Below are 23701 nucleotides of genomic sequence, written 5' to 3' on the forward strand. Positions count from 1 at the left end.
ACCTCTGCTCTCTCTATTCTCTTCTCTTTTTTGTCTTGGTCTCATCAATCCCCATGGGTTCAATTACGTCTGTGGCAGTCATCATCAGATCCCTGTGTCCAACCCATATTTCTCACCTGATCTCTAGTTTCACTTCACCAATGGGTTCAGATATATCTAAACAGATATCACATAGGCATTTCAGACTCAACATGTCCAAACAGGAATTAAAAACTCAACATAAATATAAAATACATGCAATTACTCATTCATTCATTCAATCATTCACACATTTATTTATTTGTTTGTTTAATAATAAACCTCTCCTCCAAATGATTTCCATGCTTTCTAGATTTACAACCTTGGCATTTTTCTTGACTTCTTCCCTCTCCTTTCCCCCACCTATACTCACTCAATTGCTGACTCTTGTCAATTCTACTACTACAACATTTATGACATCATTCCCCTTCTCTGCAATCACATAGTTACCACTCTAGTTCAGTCTCTCATTGCCTCTTATGTAGAGTACTATAACAGTAAACTGGCTTGCAGTTTCTCACCTCTGTAATTCATCCTCCACACAACTGTCAAAATAATCTTCCTAAAACACAAGTCTGATCATGTTATTCCTCTGTTCAAGAATCTTCATTGGCTCACTATCATCATTAGGATAAAATACAGGCGCCTCAGATTAACATTTAAAACTATTCACAGTCTACCTGCAACCTACCTTTCCAGGTTTATATTTCAGCCACTATGGCCTACTTGCTGTTCCCTGAATGTAGCTTTCCATTCTTTCTTTCCATGTCTTGGTACAAACTATCCCCTATACCTGAAATTTACTCTTTTCTCACCTTTGTATCTTAAAGAGGCTCAACGTATGCACCATCTCTGATATGAAGTTTTTCTAAAGACCTCTCACTGTTATTGCTCTTGCTCCTCTATTGATATAGCTATAGCTATAGCTATAGCTATAGCTATAGATTAGGTATAGATATAGATAGATATTCCTATCTATTTACATATTGTAAATCATTACCACCCCTCCCCAAATAGAATTGTCATACTATGCTGGCTGTAGATGAAATGAATTGAGGGCTCAATATGAGCCAACAATGTGATGCGTTTGCTAACAGTGTAGACTCAGAGAAATGTTGCCCTGTATTCTTCCCTCATCAGCTTCTGTTCTGGGTACCACATCTAGGAAGATCACTGACAAATAGAAGTGGAATCAAGTAGTATTTGAGACTCATAACTATATCATTTGAGGAACAATTTAAGAATTTGAGGATGTATAGTCTGGAGCATAACCTCTGGAGAGGCACTAGGGAGTATGTGACAGTTTTCATCACATATCTGAAGGACTGTCTTCTGGAAAGAGGAAGTATAAAAGATTAAGACAGTGAACATAAAGGACCAAAGGACAATAAGGGGTTACTGAAGCAAGACAGAACAGACTGTTTTATCTGTATTGCATAAGGAACTATGTTAAATAGCCACCATTCTGTACAGTTCCAGATGGTAGAAGTAGGACTAATGGGAAGTTATAAGGAGGCAGATTTTGGCTAAGAGATTTTTAACAATTAGAGCTATCCAAAAATGGAATGGGCTGCTATCAGAGTTAGTGAATGTTCCATTTCTGGAAGTATACCAGCAAATGCTTGATGACCACTTGTCTGGGATAGTTCTAGAGGCAGTTAGTTCTTACACTAGCCAGTCAGGTGACCTTCAATTTCCCTTTTAACCAAAGAGTCTATGATGGTAACAATGATGCCAATTAACAATGAAACATATGGAGAGCAAAAAATAGTACAAGAATCTAGCCATTAAGGACAAAATCCTGCTTCCTTGAGAACTTCTGATAGTGAGGACTGAGGAGCCAAAAATACATTTTGTCAACTACAGGTCTAGTTACTGAAGGCAAAAGTGCAGGGAGGAAAACCTAGTCAAGCAACTCAGCTAGGAAGCATTATTAAAAATCACCCTTTTTTGGTAGAACTGTCCCTGAACGAACATTTCCTATGAAGTTAAAAACGACATGAGATTTAAGTGAAAACTGACCTTATGAAGAAAGCACGTTGCCTTCTCTTCACCAAGAAAGAGGTCTAATTTCTTTGGAAAACTGAAAGAAAAAAAAAAGGTAAGATTAAAAACAAGATTAAGTTTATTCTGCAAATAAGCACATCAGTAGTCCTGAAACCCTAAATGAAATAAGGACAAAACTATATGAAGTCAGCCTGGGGAAAGCAAGAAAAACAAAACAAACAAATAAAACCCCCTGTACATGCTAATGCATCATTGGTAGAGCTATGAATTGGTTAATACATCTGAAAAGCACCTTCCAAATGTACACAAAAAGTCATTAAACGTGGTATACCTTTGACCTAGAGATGCTACCTGGCTTTGTTCTTTCCATAGCAGCAAACTAACTTTCAAATACATCCTTTTATGACCTTGTAAAGTAGGGAAGAAAAAGCATTGTAGACTAGGAAATATTTTTATGGAGTATTTCTGGCTCATTTTTCAGATATACCCATGGGGCTTTTTAAAGTGTACTTTAATTACACATGATAGTGCTTTTTTTTTTCTTTTGGTCATTTCAGGAACTCATAAATTGCTGATGCCAGAGAAGGGGATTACAGAAAACAGGAAGCTGGGAAGAGGAAATGATTTTCCAGTAAAGCTGATGAATCTAGTCATGGAAGCGTTGAGCTTAAAGTGATGGATACTAAAGTGGACACATATTGTAGACAATGAAGTTGAGTTGAAGAGCTAGAGCCAGAAATGGTAACACAGAGGTAATAGTTGATGACATCTCTGATACCTCGTATAGGAGATCTCTCATATCATATGAGATCTCGAATGAAGTTAATTTGGAAGAAGAAAAGCAGAGAAGGGAGAAAGTGCCTTAGTAGAAATTAAGAAACAGAAAGAAGATGACCCAGATAGGAGGCAATGAGTTCAGAGAGTTGTTCAGAGACCTGTGCTGTGGAAGTCAAAGAAGCAAGGAGGGAAATAACCTATGTAAAACATCAAGTACAAAAGAAAGGGTGAGGTAGATAGAGACTGCCAGATGCTGGACTATTTGTCAAGGATGTCATAAAATGATTCACATAGAGGTCAAGGTCTATTCTAGTAACTTAGAAGGTTCTTTACAATTTGGAATCTATGACAAGATGATGATATTTAGTTAAATATTATTCATTACACACAATGCTCCATCTCCTAATTACATGCATTTCCCCTGGATGTTCCCCATGCCTGGAATGTTCTCCCTCCTCATCTGCACCTCATAACTTCCTTGTCTTCCTTCAAGTCTCAAGAAGCTATTCTCAGCCTCTTCAATGCTCTCCCTCAGACATTATCTTCCAATTACAGTCTCCATTTTTTTTCACGTATATAGTTGTTTACATGTCTCCCCCATTCAAAACTGAGTTCCTCAAGGGTAGATATGGCTTTTGCCTTTGTATCTTTAGTGCTTAGCACAGTGCACAACATATCCTAATCCCTTATTAAATGCTCGTTGGCTTGTTGACTAGAGGAGCAATGGCTGACCCTTAAAAAGAATAGTGTCAGAGAAAAGGTCTCACTGTCAGATCTCTCTACATATATACTGTGTTCATGTTCCCCTCTATGCTCATGCTTTGTGAAATACTCCTTCTATCTGTCTGAGTTCTGCCCTTTCTGCAAGGCCTAGCTCAAATCTGCTCCTGTAAGGTCTACTCCAAAGGTTCTAAAACTTAGTGAGTTCCAGCCCACTGAATTCTGTGATTACTGGCTATATACCACTTAGGTTGCCGTATGTCATTACTTTGTAGTATCATTTATCTTTTCATTTATTTTTCTTTCTAATGAGATTGAAAGCTCTGTGAAGGTAAGGGCCATATTTTAAACCTTTTTGTACCCTCAGAGTATAGTTTCTTGGGCTCAATAAATATATAAGTGAGGCATTATGGCATAATGCAAAGTATCTTGTATTCAAAACTCACAATTTTAGGGTTCATACCCCAGTTCTCCTGCTTTTACAACTTGTGTGACAAAACAAATAAGCGATCACTCTACAAACATGTGCACATGCACACATGCGCGAATGCACACGCGCACACACGCACACACGCGCACACACACACACACACATGAACTTGTTACAAATTCACAGTGAATTTTAGAGGGTACTAGTAGCTGGGAAAATCAGGAAAAGCCTAATTCTCTCATTTGGTCAGATATACAGTAGTGGACATGATATTTTTAGAGCCTAGTGTTAATTTGGGAAAAGACTATTCCTGGTAAGCATTAAATCATGCATTTGCAGTTAGGGAAGATGAGTGACCATCTTGATTTCATACACACAAATGAGACAGAAGTAGTTAAAGGATAAAGCAGAAGGCAAACTAGAAATTATACATCCTTAGGTGACCACAGATACTATATAAACCTTTCATTTAAACTTGGATACCTGTAAAAACACTGAAAGATGTCAGAACATTTAGAAGATTGCCAAGTAGTACATTTTGAAGTACACATTTTGTCAGGGCAGTCTAATTTTCTTCTAACAAAGACTAGCTAGCTTGGTAGGTGATGAGGAATTGATCACCAGAGCCTTGTTTCACAAGACTCTGGATTCTGTGTCTTAATTTCATCAAATATATCAGAAAAATATCATATGGAGGAAGGCTTAGAAACAGGTTGGGGATGTCAATATGACATTTGACCTTATTGCTCAACTAAAATTTCCCTCTCTAAAGTTACCAATGACCCTTAATTGCCAAATCCAATGGCCTTTGCTCTGTCATCCTTCTTGACCTCTCTGCAAAATCTGACACTCCTTGACTATTCTCTGCTCCTGGATATTCTCTCCTCTCTGAGGTTTCATGATACTGTTCTCTCTTCGTTCTCCTTCTACTTGTTTGCTGTTCCTTCTCAATCTCCTTTGCAGCGTCATCATTCATGTTCTGCTCTCCAACTGTGGATATAACCCAACACTCTGTCCTGGCTCTCCTCTGTCTATACCTGTTCTCGAGAGCCTCATAAGCTCCCACGTTTGAATTACTGTCTTAATACGGATGACTACTGCATCCAAATATCTAACCTTATCCTCTCTCACAAAGTCTCATCAATTACCAACAGCACACTGGGCATTTCTAACTGGATGTTCCATAAGCATATCAAACCCAATAGGTCTAAAATATAACGCATTTTCTCTACCTACCCCCCACCCCTAGGGAAAAAATCCTTCTTCCCAATTTCTCTATTTCTACAAAGGGTACCAATTATCCTTTTAGTTGCTCAAGTTTCCATCTTTGGTCATCCTTAGCACTTTATTTTCCCTCATTTCCCATGTTAAAAACTGGTCATCTTTTAATTTTTTCTCCATAATATCCTTCACATTCATCACCTTCTTTCCACTTACACCACTGCCACCCTAGTTCAAGCCCTCATAAACTTTTTACCTGGAACACTGCTGCATCAAGTCTCTCTGTTCTCTAATTCATACCTTATACGGATGCCAAAGCGATGTTACTGAAGTATGTAACCACCACCCCCCACACACACACCCCAGTCAAAGCACTCCAATGGCTCTCCAATGTGTCTAGGATAAAATATCAGTTTCTTTGTTTGGCTACTCACAGTCTGGCCCGAGCCTATCTTTCCAGTCTCTGCCTCTTGAGGAATGCTAAATTCCAGAGAAACTATACCACTTGGTGCTCCTTATATGCAACATTCCATCCTCATTTTTGTGCCTTTCCAAAGGTTTTCTGAAATAGAGATTTCGGAATTCAGCATCACAGAAAGATTCACCTCAACTCTTCTGTGAAGCAGCTGCCAATAGTATCAATGGTCACCAGCTGGCCAGTTATTTTTTTCCAAGTTCATATCTTTCTGATGTGAAAAGAGAGGTCGTTTCCAAGAAAGTAAGAGCTATCTGTAGCTTTCAGTGGAAGTCACTGAGAGGGCCAAAAGGCAGTAGATCTTAACTATCCAGGCAGTGTGGGCACAGTAGGACAGATGAAGGTCCTGACAGCTTCACCAGAACAGGAACAAATTGGCAAACATCTCCCAATTATTTCGCAGCTTTCTGATTATGTGTCACCAGCACACAATCCTATAATCAGCATATAGAAGGTCTTGAATAACCCCCATTAATATTTTGCTTAAGCTATCAGAGCATGGCAGAGAGAACAGACTCCCATCTGACCTAAACTCAAAGTTAATCATTGAAGCGAAGTCTTTCAAGGCAGCTCAGAGAAAGTCATAAACAACAACAAGGCAAGAACTTGGTCTCATTTGGATGCCATTAGTCACAGTAAGTACACTTGATATCTCCCTTGCCTGTACCATTAGACCCTCAGCACAAGCAAATGACTTTTATACATATCTCTGGACATCCAATCATCTGAAGGACTTTTTCACAGATCAACTGACTGATTGGAATGGAATAACTTGATAGAGTCTGTGAGCAAAATATAGGAGTCCTTAAAACCTTCAGTAATGATTAGGTGATGAACAAGAGAGTTTGCTCATTATGTTCATACACAAGAGAAAGTTGGAAGAGGTAATGATGCACCTCAGCAGAGGACGTGATAAGAATTCAAAATAGCCACAATAAATTGAATGAGTTATTAGTAATAAATGGAATAAAGGTAAGTCCAAGCAAGTTTAGAGCCCTGTTCTTAGCAAGCAAAAACATCATATAAAAATAAATGATAGGGAACAACTAGCTATATGCTAGTATGGAAGATGGGGAAAAGGTGAATCAATCAACAAGCATTTATTAAGCATTTACTATGTGTAGAGAACTGTGTTCTTTGGGAGACAAGACAAAAGTGAAACAATGCCTATCTAATGGAGTCAACATTGTCATGGGAAAGAAAAGATGTATTTGTCCATATAAGAATCCATGTGTTTACATACATATATGTACACATGAACTCACATGTATTTATATATTAAATACATATCATTAGTAACTATTACATATTAATAATACATTATATTATTACAAATGATGTTCTCTATATTCATTTGTATATGTGTATGTATACATATGCATACACATATACACATTCACAGCAGATAGTTATGAGAAAAAGCTTCATGTGAAAGATAGCACTTAAGCTGCATCTTTAATGAAATACAGGATTCCAAAAGATGTAGGTGAGGAAGGACTATATTCCAGGCCTAGGAGTCAGCCTGTGCAAATGCACAAGAAGGGACATAAAAATGTCCTGTATGCACAATAGCATGTAAGCTAAAATGTCTGGATGGCAGATTTCCAGAAGGAAGGTAATGGGCAAGAAGGCTGGAAAAAAACAGGAAGGGACCCAGTTGTGCAAAGCTTTAAATGCCAAATTGGAGTTTGTCTTTTTATCCTAGAGGAGGAGAGTGGGAGGCTGTTGAGCTGATCAGACCTGCTCTTCAGGAAAATCACTAAACAGCTATGGTGGAAAATGGACTGAAGCAGGGAGATATTTGAAGCAGGAGTCCAAAAGGCTACCACAACAGGCCAGGTGAAGCAGGATAAAGAGCTGATCTAGAGTGCTAACTACGAGACCAGAGAGTTTCGAGAAAGGATGTGTGTGAGAAATAAGGTGAAGGGAGAAGCAACAAGATTTGGTAAACTGACTGAATATGTGGTGAAAGAGAGAGTGATACCATGGTTCCAAACATGGGGAAATGGTAGTTCCCTCAACAGTAATAAGGAAATTGGGAAGAAGGTTGAATTTAGAGGGAAGGTTACAAGTTCTGGTCTAGACATGTTGAGTTTGAAGTTCCTCTAGGAAACTGTCCCTCAGGTAGCTTTTGATCCAGGACTAGCTCAGTGTTATTTCCAATGTTATAGCCTATAACTCCAGAAAGAGAAGGTAACTTGAGAATAGGGTCAAAGAAAAATACAACTAATTTTTCTTAAGTACTGGCACATCTAACCTAGAATAAAAAAGTTAAAGTCAAGGCAAGAAGCATTTATTAAGCAATTATTATGTGCCAAGTACTGTGCTAAGTGGTGCTGAGGGAACAAATACAAGCAAAGAAAAAGGCAGGTTCTACCTTAAGGAGCTGATGTTCTAATGGGGGAAGATGACACATAAAAGAGGTATTTAAAATCTGGGGAGGGGGCAGCTAGCTAGGTGGCACAATGGATAAAGCACCAGCCCTGGGTTCAGGAGGACCTGAGTTCAAATCTGGCCTCAGATACTTGACACTTAATAGCTGTGTGACCTTGGGCAAGTCACTTAACTCTCACTGCCCTGCCCCCCCCAAAAAAAAAACTGGGGAGGAATTTAAAAATTAGGATTATTTAAAATAAAGAGACTAGCTTTCCTTCCATAGAAGGAATAGAACTGGATTTGAGCACATTTGACAAAACTTTCCTCAATATTATTTTGTACAATATGGAGAGATATGGTTTGGATGGTGGCACAATGAGGTAGATTCAGACCGATTAAATGGTCAGAACCAAAGCTTGCTAATTAAATGGACTAATGTTTATCTAGAACAGGATTTTTTTTAACTTGGGGGCCCTAGACATGCTTTTTTGTTCTTCTGGTATTTTGATAAGTATTTCAATAAAATCATTTTCTTTGTAATCCTATGTAATCTATTTTATTCATTAAAATATTATTGGATGAAAAGTTCCACAAGCTTCACCAGCCTTCCAAAGGGGCCCAGGACACAGAAAAGATTAAGAGCTTCTTGACTTAGAGGGAGGTCTCTGGTGTAGACCCCTGACCAACTCTGTTCTGTTCACCATTTTTAATAACTGATCTAGATAAATGAAGACAGAGGTTTTTATGTTTATTAAATTTGTGGAAGATATGAAGCTGGATTCTACTGAGCAGCATAATTATGACCTAAAATTTCATGTTTATGACATGGTGGACTGGTGGTCTGAATTTAATAAGATGAACTTCAACAGGGATTAATGTAAAGTCCTGCACTCGGATTAAAAGAAAAATTCACTGCACAACTGTAGAAGAGAGGCGAGAGGGCTAGATAACTAACTGTCCACATAAAAAAGACCAAAATGTGTTAGTAGACTACAACTTCAACAATGAGTCATCGGTGTGGTGAAGCAGTTTTTAAAAAGTTACTGTGATCTTAGAAGGTATTCAAAGACACATTCAGAAGATGGGAGGTGAAAATTCCCAGTATATTTTGGTCACACCACATCTAGAATACTCTATTCAGTTCTGAGTACCACAGTTTAAAGGGGACATTAACAAACTGGAGCAAGTTAAGAGAGGGTAACCAGGACGATGAGTGAACTCAATTCTAAACCAAATCAGGATTGATGGAATGAACTGGAGATGTTTAGTTTGCAGAAAAGGAGTACACAGCAAGCAATCAGTGCCTGACCATCTGACATGACTCTTGTCTATGTTCTCCCACAAGTACAGCACAGAAAGTCTACTCTGTGTATTGGAAGTTTTTCTCATTTTCTCCTGATACTGAGAGGATCCAAGAGCACATAGGCTTTCCATCTGTCATCATTTGCTTTGCTACATGGGCAACTCAGCTTCTTTTTCTACTATATTATCTTCAATGGATCCTATTTTAATCTCATGGCAACACCACAAATCCTACCTCAAAACCAATAAATACCACACTGCTAGAATTAGGAAGTGTTCAACAACTAGATAAAAAGTGGGGGGGGGGAGAGCGCATCCCTTAGAATAATCATTTCTGAATCTAGTTTTGGCATAACCCAGGACATCTCTAGTTGTTTATCTCTCCTCTCTGAATTTTAATCTATTTTTATTAGTAATATATCTGTTCTCTATAATGCTCTTGTGAAGAGGTAAGGAACAAGTGTTATATAATCTACAAAAAATGGATAATAAGTAAATACATTCCATTTACTCTCTCTTCACTACCTCAAATAATTGTGTCAGAAACCTAAAGAACTTAGAAATCACTATCTTAAAATTTCATATCCACTGTAGGCAAAAGAAGGAAAAGTATACATTATTACTAGAGTGAAGGATAATACATCTCCCTCCCTCCCTCCCTCTCCTCTTTCTCTCTCTTTGGACAAGGCAATGAGGATTAAGTGACTTGCCCAGGGTCATACAGCTAGTGTCAAGTGTCTGAGGCCAGATTTGAACTCAGGTACTCCTGAATCCAGGGCTGGTGCTTTATCTACTGCGCCACCTAGCTGCTCCCCACATTATCTCTTAAAATAAATTTTATTGATATCTTTTGTTTTTTGTATCACAGGCATTCCTGACAAAGCACTTCTATCCCAGCATTGATCCCTCCCCCTGCAACCACCACCACCAACAATAGCAACAACAACAGCAGCAGCAGCAACAACAACCACAACAACAAACAACAATTCAGCAAAAACCATTATAGTAGCTAAGTCTGACAGTATATGCATCATTCTTTCTCCATAGTCCCCTGTTTCTCTCCAGGAGGAAAGAGATAGGTATCAGTATCTGCTCCACAGGAGTGGGCTGTTTATCACAACACAGCCTTCCCTATTCAAGGCCATCTCTGGCTATGTTTTTCCCTCCTTTCCTCTCCCGTCTTAGCTCAAAGATGGAGGGACTCCAATCAAGTTTAGTATGAAATATGCGATCCATCCAGGGAGACTGGCAAAAGTTGGGTAATCTGTACTACTTGGGAAAAGGAAGGTGAACATACAAAGTAGATCTGCATTTCATCTGGCTACCGTATCATTAATGATGCTACAAGAATGGAAGGAAGCACTCATCAAAAGCCCTCATCACCTTTTACTTGGACTACTACAGTAAGTGATCTTGTTTCAAGTCTTCCCAGTCAAATCTATCCTCAAAGCAGTCTGTCAATAAACATTTATTAAGTCCCTGCTATATGTCAGCTACTATGCTAAGTGCTGGGAATACAAAGAAAGGCTAAAGACGTCCTCTTCCTACAATCTAATGGAGGAGACAATACATGAAAAGAAGGTGAAAAGTTCATTTTGCAGAAAGATGAATTCCTGGAGACAGTGATGAAGCCCAGGAGAGCAGTCAGGTGGGAAATGATGAGGTGGCTGCCCTGGCCCCACACCTTAATCTGGGAGGGGCTCTCCACGATTTTCCTAAAGCATAGGTTGTCAAATCCCAAAGGGTTTGAGTGGCTCCCTATTTAATACCCAGTCATACTCAATTTAATAATTTGTAAAATGTAAATATAAGAAATAATAGTTTTACATATTATCTAATTAATCTATACTATATATTAGATAATATACATATATGATAAATAGAAATAATATTTAATAATAATACTATCTAATAATTTAATATCCAGCCTCAAATATAAAGTCCTCTCTGTGGCATTTAAAGGTCTTAATAAATTGGTCCCTCTCTAGCTTTCCAGTCTTTTTCCATTTTACTCTTTTCCATGTACCATCTGACACAGCTATGCTGGCCTACTTTCAGTTCCTCAAACATGACACTGAATTTCTGTCTCTGTGCCTTCATACTAGCTGTCTCCAAAGCCTGGAATGTGGTAAACCCTCATTGCCACTTCTTGGTTTCAGCTCAGATCCCTTCTTCTGCAGAAGACCTTGCTCAGATCTCTCTCCCTACTCCACAGATACTATACTTCTCCTCTCAGACTGCCTTCCTTCCATCTGCTCTGTATGTATCTTGTATGCATCTCAATGGGTATGTCTCCCCCATCGGAATGTAAGATTCTTGAAACTGTCTTTGACTGTCTTTTCATTATCAGTATTCAGTACAGTGCTTGGAACATATTAAAAACTTAATTTTTGCATGTTTACTGACTGACTGTAAGCCACAAGAGGACAATAAAAACCAAAATGGCTAGAAAATCACAGTCTAGGTACAAAGTAGATGTCCAATGAATAGTTGTTGAAGTGAACTCAAACTCTTGAATCTGCATTCTTCTTTTTTTTTTAATCACAGCTGTTTTATATGTAACCCTAATCCTCCTCATATACGATTCTCTTCACTGGTAGAGGGCAATGCCTAACACCAACAGAGCAGAGTTGATAAGAGAGAGGGGAAAAGGGGCAGTCTCTTCAAGTCTCCTGAGTCTTCAAGCTCTCTAGGCTCCGAAGTCACTTCATGTGCTTCTGTCTCTGTTTCAAGAGAAAAGATGAGCAATGCCAACCTAACTTGAGGTTGCTGAAGGGGGGATAGATTCCAGGAAGACACCAACCTCAAAGAAGCTGACAGTCTCCACCGTGTCCTTATCCATACCTTGCTATACAACAGTCTTTGGGAATTTCCCCATTTGGATAAGATGTTGAACTCTCCTTGGCTGAGCTGAGTTATATCACTCCCAATGGGAGACCTCCTTCATTCTATAGTATGCCCCATATATGTTCATATGGATACTTTCTCTGATTTCTGTTTTGCTATCAACTTGGATAAATGGATTTCATTGTGGCTTTCTATGTATATTCACTGCAAAACTGGTATTCAGTAGGAAGGGAGTCAAGCCTTGGATATAAAGCCTTCATCTTCCTTTCCCCATTAATAAACAGCAATCAGATTTAGCTTGAATTTTAAAAACTGTATCTTCTAAGGTGATATTAGTTTCCCTTTTACTAATGCATAAATGAGGTTTCTAATGTATGTAATTTAAATACTGCATGTCATTGTAATGGTGCTTGGTACTATTTCTGTGACCACTTCTTTTTTTTTTTATTTTTAGTGAGGCAATTGGGGTTAAGTGACTTGCCCAGGGTCACACAGCTAGTAAGTGTTAAGTGTCTGAGGCCGGATTTGAACTCGGGTCCTCCTGACTCCAGGGCCGGTGCTTTATCCACTGCACTACCTAGCTGCCCCGCTGTGACCACTTCTACAATAAAAATTTGTTACTTTGAATGTTTTTACTTCTAAAAATACATTTCTATGAAAAATTGTTTAAAAACTATATCTTCTAGATGAATAATATCTAAGGGAGGGGACACATATAATTCTTTTTTTTCCTCTTTTTTCTTTTTCTTTTTTTTTTTTTTAAGTGAGGCAATTGGGGTTAAGTGACTTGCCCAGGGTCACACAGCTAGTAAGTGTCAAATGTCTGAGGCCGGATTTGAACTCAGGTTGACACATATAATTCTAACCCAGTACCTCTTCTCTCTGAGGAGACCAGAGTAGTGGCTTCTGCCTTCCACCTCCTTCTTCACTTTCTGGCAGGAATTAAAGTCTCCATTTGAAAAGGGTAGGGAGAATTGAGACTAGAGATGTTTATTCTACTTCCCTTTGAGCCATCAAACATTATCCTCATGATACCTGTGGGTATGACCTTGCTGTATATGTAATACTCTTCCAACAACCTATTGAGGAAGAGAGCAAAAGCATTTTTATCTTTATTTTATAGAAGAAGGAACTAAGGTTCAGAGTGGCCATACGGTAAATAACAAAACAAGCTTTTGAATCCATGTCATTCTGACTCCTGGTCCATATTTCTTTAAAAATTATGCCACATTGCCTCATAGTAGCAATCAGAAGTCCTTCATAATTTAATAAAGTCTCCTTAGGGCTATTAAGATTTCCTGTAGTGTGTGGCAGAGGAGCATTGCTGCAGCATCCAGGAAGATACACTCTGCAGGTCTGACTAACTGAATGACACACTTCCCCTCAAAAAGTATTTATTGAAGTAGGTATTTAGCACTCTGTTACACAAAAAAGACCTAGAAAACATCAATGAACTAGATTAAGCCAGTTTACATCTCTGTTTCAGTTTCCTTAGGTAAAACACAGGGATAATAATACCTACTTATCTCCCAGGAGGTTTGCAAGGATATCAATGGGTTTTAAAAGCATTCAGTAACATAACCTGCAGGTATTATCAATATTACTTATTCTACTAGAATCTAGGCTTGACTTAGACCAAGATACTGTCAAGCATTTATGCAAGTAGTGATTTGCCAATTCTCTATAAGGTGACTTCTGCTAGAATGAGAAGTTTAGAAAGTATATTAGGCACAATGGTAGGAAGACTACAGTCTAGATGGAGGTTAACTTAGCTGGCCTCTAAGGTCCCATCTAATTCTGAGATGATATGTTTGCTCCCTCTCTCTTTCCCCATCTGGCAGTAGCTAATAGCTGTGATGGAAGGATAAAACATAACACATATCCCCATACATAGGAAAGCTTGAGAGAAGGGAAGGAGGTAGAACTGAGGCCATAGGTTGGCATATGTCTTGGTAGAATGAGCTCAACTGTTTTTAGTGCTTTCTTTTAAAGGCTGCAACTCAAAGATTCAACTTTGTGGTGAAGCTGGGAGGTGGGGCAAATGTGGATCAAGAGAAGTGTTGTAGATTGGTATGAACATTCCAGAGGGGTGACAATTATTATACTTATGACACAGAAGGGAGGGAAGCATATAGCTTGGGTGGACCAAAGTTTAAGGATTATAGATTATGAGGGTAAAGCCTTGTATCTCATGGGATTAAAGTGAGAAACCATCATCTCCTGTTGAAATGGAAAAGTTTTCTCATTTCCTTAACTCCCATTACTCCCACATTTGGAGATGCTATTTTATTAGAGTATAGTCACAGAAGTATGGATGTATGTACATATTCATATGCATACATATATATGAATATATGTATACAGTTGTCTGGATATATGTATACAGTTGTGTGCTGCTGATTCAATTGAATCAAGAAACTATATCCAAGCTCCCTTTCCACTTTAAATCCTAAATTGTGAAATGCAAACTTTTGTAAGTTTAAGCTTGCATCATACCTAACTTGATTCCATGCATTTGGATTTAATACAAGTAGCCTGGAGATTATCTGTTTGTTGTTGTTGGGGAGGGGGGTCTGGGCCTGTGATTTCATCAGTGTAGGGAATTCCAAATGATGAAACTCTTTCCAGTGATCCAGATCAGCAACTAGTCTGTGGTTTTTTAGAAGTCTTAGACACCTGCCTGCAGCACTAAGATGAAATGATTTCCCAATGGTCCAATAACTAGCATGTATAAGTAGCAGGGCTGAAATTCATGTCTTCCTTACTCCAGGGCCAGGGCCCTATCCACTCTGTGACACTGCCTTTCTCATTATAGTGGTATGGGCCTTTAATTCTATGACATTCTATTCTACCAGGTGCTACATAATAAGCCTTTTCCATACAAACAGTTCTTAAGTGGGGAAAAAGATATAAGTCACACTGATAAAGCATAAAGGTTGCCCCTATTATCATGCAATAAGATGCTTTACCATGCATTCATCAGTCAACTGGAAGGTTGGTTACCTAGTTTTATTACATAATATTGAAGGAAATAAATGCACACCTCTAAATCAACTCAACAAGTTGTGTGTGGGGGGGAAATTTCTCCTTGACAACAATGACCATGTGTAACATTGGCTCTGTTTTGACACCTTGTCTATTACAAGTCCATGTTTATGAAGTCAAAACAAAGTAGAAAGTTACACAATTATCTGGGAAATTTTAGACCATATGGTTCTGATTCAATTATCCAGATGGGTTGTGAGACTATCCCAAATTCATAGGTAACAGCAGAACTTTCTGTTTTGCTTTGTTGGCAATGCAATGGCCAGTGAGCACTAACAAGGAATTTTCATTCACATTTTGTGAACAAAGGATAGGTTATGATTTTTGTTGTTATCTTTATACTTTTCAGAAAGCTAGCAGTATTGGAATATATATGTATATTGTATATATACTGATATATGTGCATACATGTGGATGTGTGTGAGCTAAAGAATTATTCTCTTAATTCATGGTAGAAAACCAAAATTTATATAGTTAAGGAATTCCATGCGTCCCTATTGCCTCCCCCAAACAAACAGATAAAAAACCAAGGGACTATATTAGATTTCCTACAATCAAAATAACATCACGGCATATTAAGAAGGAACTCTGGGCTAGGAGTAAACAAACCTTAGTTCTAGTATCCGCTCTTTCACACACTTCAAGCAGAGTATGTTACTTACCTCTCTGGGCCTTAGTTCCCTCAAGTGTAAATGTGGATATGATACTGCATCATCTCTAAAGTGTTATCAGGCTCTAGGAGTCTATCTATTATCTTTCAGAGATCCCACTGAGCCCTATATTTTGCTCCCATTACTGCCTCCATACTTTGCTCATGCTACTATCCCAGTACAAGACGTCTTCCTGTCAACTAAAACAAAACTTGCCCCATCTTTCAAGGCCTATTTTGTCATCATTGTCATCATTGTCATCATCATCTTCTTCTTCTTCTTCTTCTTCTTCTTCTCCTTCTCCTTCTTCTCCTTCTCCTTCTTCTTCTTCTTCTTCTCCTTCTTCTTCTTCTCCTTCTCCTTCTTCATCCCCAACATCACCACCACCACCACCATCATTCTCATAGTGTCCAGCACTGAAGCCAGCACTTCAAGGTTTTGAACCCCTTACATACCTTATCCCATTTGATCCTCACAATAACCCTATGAGACAGATGTTATTTTTATACCCGTTGAACAGATGAGGAAAGTGAGGATAAAAGAAGTAGAGTGACATACACAGGGTCACACAGCTATCTTAGGCAAGATTCAAACAGTTCATCCCATCATTTTATCCACAGTGGCACCAGCTTCCCTACCTGTGTCTTCCAAGAAGCCTCTGCTGAATACCCTGTTTCTAAATATTTTCATTTACTGAATCTCTATCATTTTTATGTCTATACCACAGCTTTTTGTACTTGTTTACACTTTTTAATTGGACTATCAGGTCATTCATAAATCTAGAGATGGAAAGGATCTTAGAGGCCATGTAGTCCAACCCCTAGATTTTAGAGATAAGAATCAATGTCTAGAGCACTTAAGGGACTTGACCAAAGTCACTCTGGTATTAAGCATCAAAGGTAGGATTTGAACCCCCCACATTCCTCTGACTTCAGAACCAATGCTCTCTCTGCGATTATACTGCTTCCCATGGTTACTCATGGGTAAGTCCTTGTCTTCTGCTTGCTCTCTACATATCCCTTAAGGTAGCAAAAAGCAGTGCTTACTATCCAGCAGGAGCTTAATCAATACTTTCTGATCTACTTGTTTTATGACCACTGCCTAGCTTAGTCATCTATGGTTGGATGAAGACTATACCAGTAGTACTTGTAGAAAGATTATCAGTTCGGGACTTCTTGCTACATTCAACTTTCCCACGCAGCTTCCTAAACTAAACATGCTCCACAATTCTTTGAGATGTCTTGTTCTGATACAACATAGGTAATGTTAATTTCTAGTTTTCTTTTCTCTTTCTTTCCTTCTTTCTTTCTTTCTTTCCTTCTTTCTCTCTTTCTTTTTCTCTCTCTCCTTCCTTCCTTCCTTCCTTCCTTCCTTCCTTCCTTCCTTCCTTCCTTCCTTCCTTCCTTCCTTCCTTCCTTCCTTCCTTCCTTCCTTCCTTCCTTCCTTTCTTTCTTTCTTTCTTTCTTTCTTTCTTTCTTTCTTTCTCTTTTCTTTCTTTCTTTCTGGGTAAAGCAATCGAGGTTAAGTGACTTGCCCAGGTTCACACTGCTAGTAAGTGTCAAGTGTCTGAGACTGGATTTGAACTCAGGTAATCTTGACTCCAGAGCCAGTACTCTATCCACTGTGCCGCCTAGGTGCCCTGAGATGTCTTGTTCTAGTGGCAAATTGGAATCACTGCAGTATTTTGTTACTTCCTTTCAGTATTTATGAATCATTTTTAGCACCATATGTATATGGGGGAGGGCAGAGTGGGTGGTAGAGAGAAGAGCAGAGTATCACTATCCTTAAGAGTTTCACTAGACTTAGCATAGTGTTAATATTAGCCAGATCTTGTTTTTAACAATCATATAATGTATATAATATATATGCATTATTTTAATGGTTCCTCTAGTGAGATCAAGCTATTTTTGATAGGCAGCCCAAATGCATCCATTGGTACTGAGAAAATGTCAGGAGAACTAGAGAAATTCTGCTCCTCCCACCCATAGAAAGTTGAGTGGATCCTTCTCCCTCACCCCCATACCCCACACCCCACACTTGCTCCAAGGATTCATGGAAACAAGAGTCACACAGGATAAAAAGGTTGAGAAGAGTTGAAAACTGCATTGTGGGAGGGTGCCAACATTATGAAGATCACAGATCAAAGTATTGAAATAAACTATTTTTTAAACAGAAAGAAAATGCTAGTACATACATTGCAATTTAATTTTTGTGGTCTTGCTATCATTCAAGTTTCCTTTCAGGAAGTAAAAAATGTATATAATACCAGTTTGGAAGCTGGAGGACAGGGAACATGCCTCTTTGACTAATGTTAACAATAGCAACTGCTTACATTTATATAATGCCTTAAGATTTACAAAATAATTTTTGTTGTTACAACCATGTGAAGGAGATGTTACAAATATTACTAACCTCATGTTATACTGGAGTACACTGCTGCTAAGACATATGAAGGGACTTGCCTGACATCATGTAGACAATATCTCTTACAGTACCTCTCAAACAATAGATTCTCAGTAAACATTTCCTGAATAAATAAATTCTAGGAGCTGGAGAGCTGATTCATTAACAATTTCTTTCATATTTAGCCTTCCCTCTCCATTCACATTGCCAGTACCCTGTTTCATATCCATATTAGCTCAAGCTTAAACTAATCCAATAAACACTGTTGCTAGACTATTCCTGCCGAAGTCAGAGATAGTGGTTGTCCTATGCAGGGTCCTAAGAAGCAAGGACCTGATGTCAGAACCGGTAACTCTCTGAGGGAGCTTCTGTGAGAATCCCACAACTGGCCATGGAAGTAGACGCCCTAGGCATTTAGAAATAATTCAAAATTCTTTCATCTGCTGGGCTGGGAACCTCCCAGGATTTCTGGCACATTGCAAACTGTTTATGGACTCAGGACTCCCCACATCTGATGTCAAAGTAGCCCACCTAGTAGGAGAGACTGTGTGTCCTTTGGGTCATCCTTAGTTCAGAGGAAATAGCACTATTAGTGAAGGGAGGAGGAGTGTTCTACAGGAGCCCAAGAAGACCTTTGCCAAATGTTTTTGATCCAGAGTTTGCAGAAGGCAATTTCCAATTGAAAAATGGTCAAAGGAAACAAGCAGGCAGTTTTCAATAGAAGAAACCCAAGCCCTCAACCAGCCATATGAAAAAGTGTTCCCAATCACTAATAATTAGAGAGATCTAAATTAAAGCAATTCAGAACCTCTACTTCATATTCATCAACTTGACAAAAATGATGGAAAAAAAAAGGAATATTACAAATGTTGGCAGGGGCTTCAGAGAAACAGTGCATTGATGCACTGTTGATAGAGTACTGAATTGTCCAGTCATTCTGGAAAGCAATTTGGAACTGTGCCCCCAAAGTAACTAACATGTCAGTCAGTCAGTCAATAAGAATTTATTAAGCTCTTATGTGTCAGACACTGTGCTAAGTTCTGGGGATACAAGTAAGGGCAAAAGATAGTCCCTGCCCTAAAGAAGCTCACAATTGAATGGGGGAGACAATAATCAAATACATAGGAATATGTCATAAACAGGATAGAAGTCAATAACCCGCAGAAGTAAGGCACTATAGTTAAGGGATTGGGAAATGTTTTCTGTAGAAGGTGGAATTTCAGTTGGGACTTGAAGGAAGTCAGGAAAATTAAGAGGTGGATATAAGGACAGAGAACATTCCAGGAATGGAGAATAGCCAATGTGGAATTGAGAGAAATGTCTCATTTGTGGAGCAGCCAGGAGTCTAATATCCCTGAATCAAAGAGCATGTGGGAAAACTGGAAAGGTTGGGACTAGGGTGGGATTTAGTTTACGAAGGGCTTTGAAAGCCAAACAGAAGATTTTGTATTTGATTTTCCAGATAATAGGAAACCCTTGGAGTTTACTGATTATGGAGGTGACAGGGTCAGACCTGCCTAACTGTACATAAATACTCTTTGACCAGCTGGGGAATGGCTGGACAAATGATCAAATACTAATTGATGGAATATTACTGTGCCACAAGAAATGATGAATACAATTATTTCACAGAAACCTGAGATTTGTATAAACTGATACAGAGTGAAGTGAACAGAGTCAGAACAACTGACACAATAACAACACTATAAGGACAAAGAATCTAATCAATGCAAAGGCCAAAAACAGTTTCAGAGGACTAAGCACACTACATAACACCTTAAATAAGGTGATAGACTTAAGGAGGAGAACAAGACATATATTTTTTAGACATGGCCAATGTGGAAATTTCTCTTTCCTGATATTCATTTTTTGTTGAAGAGGATTTGAGCTTTTTTATTTTTTGGGGGGGTTGTTTTTACTTTTTTTTAAAAATTGGGGAATAGGGCAGCTAGATTTTGCAATGGATAGAGCACTGGCCCTGGATTCTGGAGGACCTGAGTTCAAATCTCGCCTCAGACACGTGACACTTACTAGCTGTGTGACCCTGGGCAAGTCACTTAACCCTCATTGCCCTGAAAAATAAGTAAATAACTAAATAAACAAACAAATGAATAAATGAATGAATGAATAAATAGATAAATAAATAAATTGGCAAATAAATAGGAGATAGGAAAAAGAAAAAATGCTTGTTATTTGAAAAAAGTAAAATAAAATAATTCATATAAAAAAAGTTTCCTATGACAAAATCACTCCCTCATTCAGAAGCAAAAAACCATAACGAAATATCCCAGTTCTTTCTGGGTCCTAAATTAGGACTTATCCTGAACTTCTTCCCTGTTGGAGAAATACTTGGAAGTTTTGGCCCTATCAGCCAGAGTTCAATTGGTGGTCTGTGTTGGAAGTACAATTTTGAGGATATTAAAATAATGATTCTCAAGCTATCTGAAGGGGCAGGAGATAGTGTACACCATTATTACTAAAACAAGGTGATCAAGAATTATATCTACAAATTTTATATATATATATATGCACCAACCCATATGCCTAGTTTGCCTACTTTCTCACTTCCACAAGTCTTTATGAGAATGACTTATATTTTAAAGGAGGGCATTTTTTTTTTATTGAGGCAATTGGGGTTAAGTGACTTGCCCAGGGTCACACAGCTAGTAAGTGTTAAGTGTCTGAGGCCAGACTTGAACTCAGGTACTCCTGACTCCAAGGCTGGTGCTCTATCCACTGCGCCACCTAGCTGCCCCTAAGGAGGGCATATTTGATACAAATTCGAAAAGGAAACACACAGGCTTTGGCAAAAAATATTCTATATAAGGACACATTTTATCATCACACATTGGACTGAAATGTGTAGAGAATACAAAATCCCAATATAAAATACATGTTCCCTGTTTGTTGACTTTTAAAAATATATTTTTTAAAAATCACTGCTTCTCTAGAGTTTTTACTTAATGGCTTTCTCCTCTAACAGGGTGTCTCCCATGAATGCTTCAAAATCATCTTAGATTCTTTGATAGATGCAGCAATGGAGACAAGTTTATTTGACAGTCCTCTCATTAAAATGAGGATGAGGAGTGATGTAGCCTCACCAAAGGAGTTTGGCATTATCATGGAGGAGGTAAAGTTCAGAGTTGAAATTGAAGTTCCTATAGATAGAGAAGTCCTCCAGATGTTTCTATTTGTAGATAACACTGTGATGATTGGCTCAATTCCAAGAACACCACAATCTCCTAAAAGATATCTACAACCACTCAAGAGAACAGCTTAACAATCCACACAGGAAAACCCAGTAGATGAAGAATGTCTGCTGTACAGCCTATCTATGATATATAGTTGGATGGGTCACTCTTTGAGTTAGTCCACTACTACGTTTATTTTGAGCAGATGTTGCAAATAGACAATGAATTGAGTTCCAAATTAAACAGGAGGAAGGTAGCAGGCTGAACTACATTTAGGAAACTTCCCAACCCTTTTAATGACCCCAAGTTTCTCCCTGAAACAAAAGTCTATCCTTTTTTAAAAACCGAAATCTTTCCAGTGATACTATGTGGTTGCAAATCATGGAAGACTACAATCTCTAGGGAATCAAAATCGCAGGCCACCCACAAGGCAAAATGGAGAATTTTAAATCGTGGGAGGAAATGGTGGATTACAAGCAGAAAGTGGTATAAAATGCATCTTCAAAGAGATGTGTAATCAGAAAAGGAGGTGGGTCAGGCACATAACAGGAGAAAAGTATAACAGATAAGACAACTCATGGTTTGCACTGATATTCAAGTAATTTTAGGAGACCTTCAGGAAGACCTTTAGTTCCTGTCCTATGGAGGACTTATAGCAGGGCATGAACAAATGCAAAAAAGTATGGATAAGATTGTGATCTATATACCCTTGGAAGGGGTGCCCAAATTGATGAGGGCACATGTCTATTAAAGTACTCCTATTGGTAATAGATTACCTGCAGTGAATTAACCGAGGTTTATACGAGCAACCTGTCCATGATTCTACAGAACTGTAGTTGCATCAAGTCAAGACTAAAACTATGATGGTCCCTTTGGCATGCTTCTGGTTCCCCTTCCAGGATCTCAATGCATTGTGGAAGCAAGAGGAATTTTAGCATGGGGTTATACAGGTTGGAAGATATTGAGTCCAACCCATCCGTTCAAATAAACTCTAATCCCCACTTAGTCCTGAGGACATCCATGGATTAGCCCAACTGCCCCTCTAAGTGCAGGGAGTAAATTTGTACCTTCTCTCAAAGTATTCCCACATTGACTTACCTTTATGACCCAACCTGCATACTATCTGTTCTTGACTATCAAAATCAAATACAGTATTCCACTTTTGGTGGAATTGGGAGCCACTGTGAATTTAATAAGTTTGGTCTCTATCCAACAAGAAGTATCCCTGCAGCCTTGTGGCTCCTCCATTGGTGTTGGTTGAAAGAGTAGATGAGTGTTCAATTTGGTCTGTACTTAACTGGTGATTCAAGAAACCAGGCTCATGCAAGCCAGAATACTAGGTGGTATTCACTCTGAGTATAATTTACTCTCCATCTTTCCAGTTTCTTTCAACTATTGAGTGGTATTTGAGTAAGATCCAATTCTACTGGAAACAGTGCCACATAGCAGATATGTGGCCTCTCTGACTATGGCTCATGCTAGACCTTAAGCCAGAATTCCCTCACTTAGGATGAAAACTTCCATGATGTTTTTAACACAGGTGAAAAAGAAAGGAATTGGGTAACCAAATATCAGGAACACTGATTCCAACCAGCTGGATCTACTTGTTGGCTATGCCAGAGATTTAGATCTGAAGGAATTTCTTAAAAAAAAAAAAAACAAAAACTGGAATAAGGGATTCACCTAGCTCTCTCTATCTCCCGCTAGAGCTCCCCATACTATTTTTTTGTTTGTTTGTTTTTTTGTTTGTTTTTGTTGGGGGTTTTTTGGTGAGGCAATTGGGGTTAAGTGACTTGCCCAGGGTCACACAGCTAGTAATTGTTAAGTGTCTGAGGCCGGATTTGAACTCAGATCCTCCTGAATCCAGGGTAGGTGCTCTATCTACTGCACCACCTAGCTGCCCCGTCCTATACTATCTTTTAAGAAAAAGCAGAGGTGAGCTAAGGCTCTCCCACTACTATATCCTAAATGTCATACCCCTTCAGGCTTGATATCCTCTACCATGCAACTGGTTGGAATGGTTGGTAGGTCCAAATTGGACATCCAAGGAACACATAATCTGATTCATAAATGGGAAAGTGATGAATGAAAGGTGGCCTTCTGGACCTATGATCACATAAAAGGTCACAGTTATGTCCTCCAGGCAGACAACAGTTTTCCACAGGTTAAAATTCAGAATTTTGTCCAACCAGGTGATGCTCAGCTATTTCAATGTTATTTTCATCTACTTCTATGACTA

The 23701-nt window shown here is 38.6% G+C and overlaps 1 protein-coding gene across 9 annotated transcripts in view; it reads right to left on the reverse strand.

Moving 5' to 3' along the window:
- Positions 1 to 23701, reverse strand: part of ATXN1 (ataxin 1) — a 533931-nt gene that overhangs the window by 257560 nt on the left and 252670 nt on the right. For all 9 annotated transcript variants that reach the window (XM_043964845.1, XM_043964844.1, XM_043964839.1 and 6 more), the window contains one exon: positions 2041 to 2101. The gene's annotated coding sequence lies outside the window, so the exon portion shown is untranslated. The remainder of the gene's footprint in view (positions 1 to 2040; positions 2102 to 23701) is intronic.

This window comes from Dromiciops gliroides, chromosome 1, assembly GCF_019393635.1.
Source record: "Dromiciops gliroides isolate mDroGli1 chromosome 1, mDroGli1.pri, whole genome shotgun sequence".
In the NCBI taxonomy this organism is placed as follows: Eukaryota; Metazoa; Chordata; class Mammalia; order Microbiotheria; family Microbiotheriidae; genus Dromiciops; species Dromiciops gliroides.